At 42.3% G+C, this 12199-nt stretch overlaps 1 protein-coding gene across 10 annotated transcripts in view; it reads left to right on the top strand.

Moving 5' to 3' along the window:
• The window catches only part of RBFOX1 (RNA binding fox-1 homolog 1), a 2034214-nt gene that overhangs the window by 148841 nt on the left and 1873174 nt on the right, over positions 1-12199 (top strand). The window lies entirely within an intron of this gene.

Here is a 12199-nt window from a genome sequence, read left to right as displayed (position 1 = left end):
GGTTACAGTAAAAATGAGATGAAATGGGAAAAGGCAGGCACTCACTACAAGGAGCTTGTCGTTGCCGCTAACCAAATCAGTCCCAGTAATAGCCCTGGCGTGAAGCTCACGGCCTCATCAGGCCTCTGTCTGGCCCCTGTAATTTAACTAGAGGAGGTACCTGTGTTGACTGTGTGTGATTAGTCCTCGTCTATTGCTTTTTATTGGTGTTAGATTAACTTAAGGGCTCTGATTTTCTATAATTTCCCAATTTATAGTCTTCGTTTACAACTGGGGAGATTTTTATTTTTATTTTTATTTTTTTAGTTTTCACTCTTACTTCCCTTCTAGCAAGAATAAACTGACCAAAAAAAAAAAAAACAACACACACACAAAACAAAAAAAAACCCCACCCCACTTTGATTTTTTTTTTTTTCTCTTATCAGAGGGGACATGTCAGGTCAAAGGGGGGGGGGAATATCTGGGAATGGCCAGAGCCCCAGGTTTATGGTTGGCCCCCTCAACTACCAGTTAATGCCCCCTCCCATCCTCAAACTAATGAGATCTGTAGTTTTCATTGCTGCCTTGGTTGTCTCAGATCATTGCTGTGGTTGTAGAGGAATCTGTGGGAATCTTGACAAGAAATCCTAACTGCAGCCTGTGTTAAATCAGAACCCCATGACAGGATGTTCTGGGGGGGCTCCTCATTCATGTTCTCTGCCCACACTTTCCACTTCTGGGATGGGGGTGAGAATTTTAAGCTGCATGTATGGTGCCTGCAATCACTCTGGCTAGTTGCCAGGCTCTCAGGACACGGAGTTTATGGTAGTAGCTCATGATGGCTTGAGGGGCAGGATTCCAGCCCTTGCTTGGAGATGGAATTATAGCTCCTGATGGCGTCTTCGGGAAGGACGGAGTCATTGACCTCTAGCCTCTGGGAAGATGGGAGGGCAGGGTAATTGAGGGATTAAAAAAAAAAGATAACGGATTTAAAAAATCATCTATGTATTTCCTCCTCATTACAAAAATAAGTCTTATTGCATCCTTTTTGTGTGTGTGGCAATTACTGCAATGATAACGAATTAATGAGTCATTTGCTGTATAGCTGCTTTTCCCCCCTCCCCACTCCATAGTACATTTCCTAGTGGGAAGATATTGGACCCTCTTATTAACCACTCAATTCCTAGCATCTAGCCCAGTAGGTACTCAATAAATAGCTGTTGCATGGATGGATAGAAAATTCAGAAGACAGAAGACATTAGAGGATAATATTGCTCTTTCACTATGCAGGGTGAGCTGGTGGTTACCAGCCCTGGCAAAATATTGGACTTACCTAGGGGATCTTTCTGTTTACCCATTCTTGCCCCCACCCCACTAATCTAAGCTGGGAGGATGAGGGGGGCGCTCAGGCATTGGAGCTTTGTAAAACTCCCAGCTGACTCCAATCTGTAGATAGTCTGAGACCCTCTGATGTATGTCCTTCCAATCATAGTTCTGTTTTGTTTAAAATTTGTTGTAAGTATAAAACATCCACATGCTATGCACACTGAGGAGTATGGAGAGTGTTGCCTTAGAAACAAAACTTTCAATGTAGCCCCATCCTCCAACCCACACATCAGTGGTAAGTACTTAGAGCCATTTCTGTGTTAAAGTGGGTGGTCATCAGAAGAACTTATATCTAAATCATGTGCCAACATCCTTATTTATTGGCTATCGATTTTAAATGTTGTATAGACTTTATCAATATTGACTATTAGATAAATGTCTATTGGCAGATAAAGAATTTAGGTTATTTGCAATAACTTTTCCCTTCCCCTTATCACGATTTTTGATAGTTTTACTAATAATCTTAGCTATTCTATTGGTTACTGTTATACCTTTTAAATTTTTTAAAAAAAGATTTTGAGAGAGAGCTAGAGCACGTGAACACACAGAGGAGATGGGCAGAGGGGGAAGGAGAAGCAGACCCTCTTCTGAGCAGGGAGCCTGATGTGGATGTGGGGCTCAATCCCAGGAACCCAAGATCAGACAAGCACTGAGCTGAAGGCAGACTCTTAACCAACTGAGCCACCCAGGTGCCCCTATACCTTTAAAGAATCTTAAGCCTCTATTTTCACTTCTTTTATAAAGTATCTCCTGATTATCCACTAAATAAGATGAAAAAATTAGGACCCTAGTGCTTCCTTCCATATCTCCTTCTGCCATTAACTTTACATTCTCAAGGTTTATAACATTTCCATTTTCTCCTGTAACTGTCCTTGTCATCCAAGCTTTGTAGATTGATTTTTTTTTAAAATGAAAAAGCAGTTAATGATATTTATTGTAGAACAAATAATGCAGTTGGTCTCAAGAGAAGGAAATGTCTCTGAATTATCTATTTCCTTTCTGGCTACATGCTCAATTCTTCCGTTGTGGTTCAGCTCCCTTTATGTTCTTGGTGTTCTTCAGATGCCTGCGATCCTTGGTCATCCACGTGTATTTATGAAGGAAAGACTAGATAAACACAGATAAAGGTGTGGGTTTCCTCTGCTGAGTGCAGATCTAATTTCCCATTAGATCTCATCTCTGAATTGGAAGCCTGATTGTGTGTGTGTGTGTGTGTGTGTGTGTGTTGTGATGTCATCAGGTAGACTGTGTTTTAGGGTGTGTGGGAGTGGAGATGCTAGGCAAGCTGGTTAGCCCTTCCCCCAATGTCAGCATGAGTAGGGCTGCCTTGAGGGATGGGAACACCACCCTAGAAGTGGCTCTCCCTTAAGAGAATGGAACAGTTTCTTTAGCAAACACCTTTCTAGTTTTAGTGTTCAAGTGAACTTGATCACTACCAGTTGGGACACAGGCAGCAACCAAGAAAGCCACCCCCTTTTTTTCCAAGCGTATATACCTTGGGTGATTTCCTTAGAAATTTGAGTGATCCGGAGGGGCAAGATGGCGGAAGAGTAGGGTCTCCAAATCACCTGTCCCAACCAAATGACCTAGAAAAGCTTCAAATTATCCTGAAAATCTATGAATTCGGCCTGAGATTGAAAGAGAGACCAGCTGGAATGCTACAGTGAGAAGAGTTCGTGCTTCTATCAAGGTAGGAAGACGGGGGAAAAAGAAATAAAGAATCAAAAGGCATCCGAGGGGGAGGGGCCCCGCGAGGAGCCGGGCTGAGGCCGGGGCGAGTGTCCCCAGGACAGGAGAGCCCCGTCCCGGAGACGCAGGAGCTGCACCGACCTTCCCCGGGCGGAAAGGGGCCCACAGGGAGTTGGAGCAGGACCCAGGAAGGAGGGGATGCCCTCGGGCTCCCTGGGACACTAACAGACACCTGTGCCCCGGGGAGAGCCCCACACCCCGCGGCCGAGCTCCCTAAGGGCTGCAGCGCGCACGGCGGGACCCGGAGCAGCTCGGAGGGGCTCGGGCGGAGGCTCCGCGGAGGGGGCTGCGGGGCGGGAGCGCGAATCCAACAGCGCAGGCTCCGGAGCACAGGGCGCGGGGAAACAGCCCAGGATCCGGCCTCCCCCCGGGACAGGCAGAGGCCGGAGGGCCCAGGACCGCGAGGACGCTCCTGCCCCGAGCTGAGCAGATCAGGGCCCCGCCCCGGAGCCTCCAGGCCCTGCAGACGGAGCGCTCCGGAGCTACTGCGGGGGCTGAATCCAGGTTTCCAGAGCTGCGGCCGCCACTGGGGTTGTTCCTCCTGGGGCCTCACGGGGTAAACAACCCCCGCTGAGCCCTGCACCAGGCAGGGGCAGAGCAGCTCCCCCAAGAGCTAACACCTGAAAATCAGCACAACAGGCCCCTCCCCCAGAAGACCAGCTGGACGGACAAGTTCCAGAGGAAGTCAAGGGACTTAAAGTACACAGAATCAGAAGATACTCCCCCGTGGGTTTTTTGTTTTTTGTTTTTGTTTTTTTGTTTGTTTGTTTGTTTTGCTTTTTGATTTGTTTCCTTCCACCGCCCTTTTTTCCCTTTCTTTTTCTTTCTCTTTTTCTTTTTTTTTTCTTTTTTTCTTCCTTTTTTTTTCTCTTTCTCTTTTCTTTCCTTCTGTTTCTCCGCTCTTTTTCTCCTTTTCCCAATACAACTTGCTTTTTGGCCACTGTGCACTGAGCAAAATGACTAGAAGGAAAACCTCACCTCAAAAGAAAGAATCAGAAACAGTCCTCTCTCCCACAGAGTTACAAAATCTGGATTACAATTCAATGTCAGAAAGCCAATTCAGAAGCACTATTATACAGCTACTGGTGGCTCTAGAAAAAAGCATAAAGGACTCAAGAGACTTCATGACTGCAGAATTTAGAGCTAATCAGGCAGAAATTAAAAATCAATTGAATGAGATGCAATCCAAACTAGAAGTCCTAACGACGAGGGTTAACGAGGTGGAAGAATGAGTGAGTGACATAGAAGACAAGTTGATGGCAAAGAGGGAAACTGAGGAAAAAAGAGACAATTAAAAGACCATGAAGATAGATTAAGGGAAATAAACGACAGCCTAAGGAAGAAAAACCTACATTTAATTGGTGTTCCCGAGGGCGCCAAAAGGGACAGAGGGCCAGAATATGTATTTGAACAAATTCTAGCTGAAAACTTTCTTAATCTGGGAAGGGAAACAGGCATTCAGATCCAGGAAATAGAGAGATCCGCCCCCCCTAAAATCAATAAAAACCGTTCAACACCTCGACATTTAATAGTGAAGCTTGCAAGTTCCAAAGATAAAGAGAAGATCCTTAAAGCAGCAAGAGACAAGAAAGCCCTGACTTTTATGGGGAGGAGTATTAGGGTAACAGCAGACCTCTCCACAGAGACCTGGCAGGCCAGAAAGGGCTGGCAGGATATATTCAGGGTCCTAAATGAGAAGAACATGCAACCAAGAATACTTCATCCAGCAAGGCTTTCATTCAAAATGGAAGGAGAGATAAAGAGCTTCCAAGACAGGCAGGAACTGAAAGAATATGTGACCTCCAAACCAGCTCTGCAAGAAATTTTAAGGGGGACTCTTCAAATTCCCCTTTAAGAAGAAGTTCAGTGCAACAATCCACAAAAACAAGGACTGAATAGATATCATGATGACACTAAACTCATATCTGTCAATAGTAACTCTGAACGTGAACGGGCTTAATGACCCCATCAAAAGGCGCAGGGTTTCAGACTGGTTAAAAAAGCAGGACCCATCTATTTGCTGTCTACAAGAGACTCATTTTAGACAGAAAGACACCTACAGCCTGAAAATAAAAGGTTGCAGAACCATTTACCATTCAAATGGTCCTCAAAAGAAAGCAGGGGTAGCCATCCTTATATCAGATAAACTAAAATTTACCCCGAAGACTGTAGTGAGAGATGAAGAAGGACACTATCTCATACTTAAAGGATCTATCCAACAAGAGGACTTAACAATCCTCAATATATATGCCCCGAATGTGGGAGCTGCCAAATATTTAAACCAATTAATAACCAAAGTGAAGAAATACTTAGATAATAATACACTTATACTTGGTGACTTCAATCTAGCTCTTTCTATACTCGATAGGTCTTCTAAGCACAACATCTCCAAAGAAACGAGAGCTTTAAATGATACACTGGACCAGATGGATTTCACAGATATCTACAGAACTTTACATCCAAACTCAACTGAATACACATTCTTCTCAAGTGCACATGGAACTTTCTCCAGAATAGACCACATACTGGGTCACAAATCAGGTCTGAACTGATACCAAAAGATTGGGATCGTCCCCTGCATATTCTCAGACCATAATGCCTTGAAATTAGAACTAAATCACAACAAGAAGTTTGGAAGGACCTCAAACACGTGGAGGTTAAGGACCATCCTGCTAAAAGATGAAAGGGTCAACCAGGAAATTAAGGAAGAATTAAAAAGATTCATGGAAACTAATGAGAATGAAGATACAACCGTTCAAAATCTTTGGGATGCAGCAAAAGCAGTCCTGAGGGGAAATACATTGCAATACAAGCATCCATTCAAAAACTGGAAAGAACTCAAATACAAAAGCTAACCTTACACATAAAGGAGCTAGAGAAAAAACAGCAGATAGATCCTACACCCAGGAGAAGACGAGAGTTAATAAAAATTGGAGCAGAACTCCACGAAATCGAGACCAGAAAAACTGTGGAACAGATCAACAGAACCAGGAGTTGATTCTTTGAAAGAATTAACAAGATAGATAAACCATTAGCCAGCCTTATTAAAAAGAAGAGAGAGAAGACTCAAATTAATAAAATCATGAATGAGAAAGGAGAGATCACTACCAACACCAAGGAAATACAAACGATGTTAAAAACATATTGTGAACAGCTATACGCCAATAAATTAGGCAATCTAGAAGAAATGGACGCATTCCTGGAAAGCCACAAACTACCAAAACTGGAACAGGAAGAAATAGAAAACCTGAACAGGCCAATAACCAGGGAGGAAATTGAAGCAGTCATCAAAAACCTCCCAAGACACAAGAGTCCAGGGCCAGATGGCTTCCCAGGGGAATTCTATCAAACGTTTAAAGAAGAAACCATACCTATTCTCCTAAAGCTGTTTGGAAAGATAGAAAGAGATGGAGTACTTCCAAATTCGTTCTATGAGGCCAGCATCACCTTGATTCCAAAACCAGACAAAGACCCCACCAAAAAGGAGAATTATAGACCAATATCCCTGATGAACATGGATGCAAAAATTCTCAACAAGATCCTGGCCAATAGGATCCAAAAGTACATTAAGAAAATTATTCACCATGACCAAGTAGGATTTATCCCTGGGACACAAGGCTGGTTCAACACTTGTAAAACGATCAATGTGATTCATCATATCAGCAAGAGAAAAACGAAGAACCATATGATCCTCTCATTAGATGCAGAGAAAGCATTTGACAAAATACAGCATCATGTTCTGATCAAAACTCTTCAGAGTGTAGGGATAGAGGGAACATTCCTCAACATCTTAAAAGCCATCTACGAAAAGCCCACAGCAAATATCATTCTCAATGGGGAAGCACTGGGAGCCTTTCCCCTAAGATCAGGACCAAGACAGGGATGCCCACTCTCACCACTGCTATTCAACATAGTACTGGAAGTCGCCTCAGCAATCAGACAACAAAAAGACATTAAAGGCATTCAAATTGGCAAAGAAGAAGTCAAACTCTCCCTCTTCGCCAATGACATGATACTCTACATAGAAAACCCAAAAGTCTCCACCCCAAGATTGCTAGAACTCATACAGCAATTTGGTAGCGTGGCAGGATACAAAATCAATGCCCAGAAATCAGTGGCATTTCTATACACTAACAATGAGACTGAAGAAAGAGAAATTAAGGAGTCAATCCCATTTACAATTGCACCCAAAAGCAGAAGATACCTAGGAACAAACCTAACCAAAGATGTAAAGGATCTATACCCTCAAAACTATAGAACACTTCTGAAAGAAATTGAGGAAGACACAAAGAGATGGAAAAATATTCCATGCTCATGGATTGGAAGAATTAATATTGTGAAAATGTCAATGTTACCCAGGGCAATATACACGTTTAATGCAGTCCCTATCAAAATACCATGGACTTTCTTCAGAGAGTTAGAACAAATTATTTTAAGATTTGTGTGGAATCAGAAAAGACCCCAAATAGCCAGGGGAATTTTTAAAAAGAAAACCATATCTGGGGGCATCACAATGCCAGATTTCAGGTTGTACTACAAAGCTGTGGTCATCAAGACAGTGTGGTGCTGGCACAAAAACAGACACATAGATCAATGGAACAGAATAGAGAACCCAGAAGTGGACCCTGAACTTTATGGTCAACTAATCTTCGATAAAGGAGGAAAGACTATCCACTGGAAGAAAGACAGTCTCTTCAATAAATGGTGCTGGGAAAATTGGACATCCACTTGCAGAAGAATGAAACTAGACCACTCCCTTTCACCATACACAAAGATAAACTCAAAATGGATGAAAGATCTAAATGTGAGACAAGATTCCATCAAAATCCTAGAGAAGAATACAGGCAACACCCTTTTTGAACTCAGCCACAGTAACTTCTTGCAAGATACATCCATGAAGGCAAAAGAAACAAAAGCAAAAAATGAACTATTGGGACTTCATCAAGATTAGAAGCTTTTGCACAGTAAAGGATACAGTCAACAAAACTAAAAGACAACCTACAGAATGGGAGAAGATATTTGCAAACGACGTATCAGATAAAGGGCTAGTTTCCAAGATCTATAAAGAACTTATTAAACTCAACACCAAAGAAACAAACAATCCAATCATGAAATGGGCAAAAGACATGAAGAGAAATCTCACAGAGGAAGACATAGACATGGCCAACATGCACATGAGAAAATGCTCGGCATCACTTGCCATCAGGGAAATACACATCCAAACCACAATGAGATCCCACCTCACACCAGTGAGAATGGGGAAAATTAACAAGGCAGGAAACCACAAATGTTGGAGAGGATGCGGAGAAAAGGGAACCCTCTTACACTGTTGGTGGGAATGTGAACTGATGCAGCCACTCTGGAAAACTGTGTGGAGGTTCCTCAAAGAGTTAAAAATAGACCTGCCCTACGACCCAGCAATTGCACTGCTGGGGATTTACCCCAAAGATTCAGATGCAATGAAAAGCCGGGACCCCTGCACCCCGATGTTTCTAGCAGCAATGTCCACAATAGCCAAACTGTGGAAGGAGCCTCGGTGTCCATCGAAAGATGAATGGATAAAGAAGATGTGGTTTATGTATACAATGGAATATTACTCAGCCATTAGAAATGACAAATACCCACCATTTGCTTCAACGTGGATGGAACTGGAGGGTATTATGCTGAGTGAAATAAGTCAATCGGAGAAGGACAAACATTGTATGTTCTCATTCATTTGGGGAATATAAATAATAGTGAAAGGGAATATAAGGGAAGGGAGAAGAAATGTGTGGGAAATATCAGAAAGGGAGACAGAACGTAAAGACTGCTAACTCTGGGAAACGAACTAAGGGTGGTAAAAGGGGAGGAGGGTGGGGGGTGGGAGTGAATCTGATGGGCACTGGGGGTTATTCTGTATGTTAGTAAATTGAACACCAATAAAAAATAAATTTAAAAAATTTTGAGTGATTTGGAGACTTGGCACAATGCTATAGACTGCTCCCATAGGAAAGTTTTTGAAGGCTTAAATTAGAGAACACACTGAAAAGATCCTTTGCAGATATAGGGCCCCAGTGGAAGCAGTCATGGGGAAGGGGGAGTGCCAGAGGGAGTGCCCCAAGTGGAGACTGTGGCTTCTTTCCCTCCTTTACCTGGGGGAGGGGCCGCTGGGGCCTCCACTTCCTGCAAAGGAGCACTTAGTGTAGCTTGTGAGTTAGGCTGGCTCATGCTGCTCTTCATCAATGACAAGGACAAATAAGCCTTTTGGTCTTGGTGTCTTTGGTTTCAAGGTGTCAGCACTGGTTTTGGTGGATCAGTGGCCCCTGAAGACCCAGGGCCAGAAATCTCTTATCACTGCATAGCTGGGTGATTTACATTCATACAATGCCTGGGCTTCTCTCCTCTCAGCTCTTTGCTTTTAGGCCATATTATGAGGAAGTGCTTCTTTTGAAGAGATAAAGGAATCCTCAGAACTCATCTTTTTTGCATCCAAGACAGGGCTATATTTGAAATACCAGAAGAAAATATTCTTTTGGATCACTTAAACTCTTTGAACTGAATTTTTAATTTCATCCCAGGGTAAGTCAATCTCAAGAGTCTTTTCTTTGGTGTTGAGTTTCCTGCCCTTGATATGTACCTGCCTCCACTGCTGGCGGGAAGAGCTGTTATTTACTGGACCTGTCTAGAGGCTGCAAGGGAAAGACATTCAGGTTGGTTAATCCTGATGTCCAGAGTTGTAGACTCAACGATTGGTCATATCACATGACCAAATTGTGAACTTTTACAAACTACAGCAGGAAAACGCATTGTGGCTGAGAATTCTGCGATGACACATGGAAATTCAGAGGTGGGAATATCATAGGAAGGAAATAAAAAGTAAGATGCGGGAAGACTTTCTTGAATTATGTCAGGAAATACTTAGCAACAGAATAGATGACACCAAAAGTTGATGTCATTCTGCTTAGAAGCAAACCAGTTTTTTTTTTCTTTTAAAGATAATTCACGTCTCTTTGAGGAAAAAACTTGAGAATACAGATAAAAAATCTTAGTGATATCTTTAACATTAGTCCAGAGATTCTGAAATTTTCTCTTAAGAAAATCATACTTAGTATCATAAAAATTTCAAGAATAAAAATGTGCTCAGTGCTATAATATTGCAAACAACTTCAATTACAAATATTCAACTATAGGTGACTACCTAAGATGCTTAAAGTATATCCAATTGATGCAATCTTATGTAGTCATTAAATATTATTTTCTAAGAGTATGATAAAACACTGAGAGAGCGGTACTCTGGTATTAACTAAAAAAAAAGACACAGTATTGTCTGTATGTGTATAATATAAATCCAGCTATATAACATATAATAATATATAATCAGCTATATAATCCATAATTAAAAATAATTATGCCTACAAAAATATATCAGAAACTATCCTTCTGTGGCTGTGTTTGGATGATGGGGCCATGAGCACTGTTCTGTTCTTTTTTATGCTTTGTATTTTTAAAAACTTCTTTAACGAGTAGGCCCTTCTTTTCATAATAAAAATAAATATTAGAAGAATCATTGAAATATACATTAGAGGCTCTAAGAGATATCCTTGTTCATTGGCTGTTGAACATGACATTTGCAAGTATGTTTTTCCTTGTAGTGCAAATGGGTGCATCAGAAGGAAATGGTCTGACCACGTCTCCATGTTGTAAAAGCATAGGGACACATTTGAGTAAAAAAGTTCAGATGAAAAAAAAAAAAGTTCAGATGAAAAATAAATGAAAAAGCTAAACAGGTACTTGGAAAGAGGACCCATCCTTCATCTATAACATTTGTACATTTGTAGTTTAAAACGTTGCCTTGATCTTTTTTCTCTGTGAATATTATACTCCCCAACCTCTGGGGAGTCCTAAAGAAAGAGAGCTGGTTTTGTGATGAAATAGAAGGAGAAGCAGCATTGAAGACATGGAGTTCTACTCACTACCCATCTAGTCACCCAAGTTACTTTCTGAGCTGTGGAAGTATCTAAATGGCCAAGCCAAAAGTGGGAACCGGGAGGGTCTTTCACCCAAATTCATTCCTTCATTCATCAAGTATTTGAGGACCTGCTATGTTCCAGGCACTGGACATAATCCAGAGGACAAGTGTACTGTAAGGACTATACATTCTTTGTGCTGCCTTGACACCTTTGGGTTTCATAGAGCCCCAAAGGCCTGACCATGAATCCTTCCTGCTCTCATCATATGTGTCCCCACTCATGAAAGGCACCCCCCCATGTAGCTGGTTGCCCCCTCAACCAGACCAGACACATTCCACTTAGTCCTCAACTGAAAAGGCTTCAGTTCCCTGCCAGTCTAAGAAATTGTTCAAATAAGCCAATCACATCCTCCTGCAGGAATCAAGAGGCACCTCAGCCTCTCTTACTATAAAGCCTGTGGCCCACAGCACCTGCTGGTTCACTCTGTTCCTGACTGCAGCCCTGAGTGGCAAGCAGTGTCTTCCTCCCTACTGCCGTGAATATATGTGGTTAAGAATTGCTGCCCACCTGTCTAGTGATGGGTGTCCTGTGTTTACCTATTTTGTACTCTTGAGTACAAGGGTCCCTCCCTCACCAAAAGGGCCATTGTGCTCAGATTAAGAGTGGCAAGGCCTCTTGTTTTGGAGATAGTACTCTTGTAGGAGTGTGGATGGGAAGATAATGAAGTAATAAATGAATGAATTGGTTAACTTCTAGTTATACTAGATATTGTGAAGGAAACAGAATATGATAGACATGGAAACCCATAGTAATCCTGCTTTGGGTAGGTGGTTGGGGGGTGGGGGCTCTTTGAGGAAGTAACATTGGGTTCACTTGCAGGATGTGAAGGGGCTAACCCTTGAGAGCTGGAGGGCAGTGATCATGGTGGTCTAGGGCTTGGTCAGTGCAGCCGGGTCCATGCATCAGGAGGAAAATGAGCTGATAGGACCTTGGAAAGGCAGTCAGGGACCTGTGGAAGCTATAGTGAAGAAGTTGGACTTGATTTTACATGTGATGGGTAATCACTTAAGCAGGGAGGTGACATGATATGGTTTATAGTTTTTTTTTAAAGATTTTATTTATTCATGGTAGACATA

The sequence above is a fragment of the Canis lupus genome, chromosome 6 (assembly GCF_011100685.1).
Source record: "Canis lupus familiaris isolate Mischka breed German Shepherd chromosome 6, alternate assembly UU_Cfam_GSD_1.0, whole genome shotgun sequence".
Lineage (NCBI taxonomy): Eukaryota > Metazoa > Chordata > Mammalia > Carnivora > Canidae > Canis > Canis lupus.
This window is presented reverse-complemented; position numbering and strand designations above follow the sequence as displayed.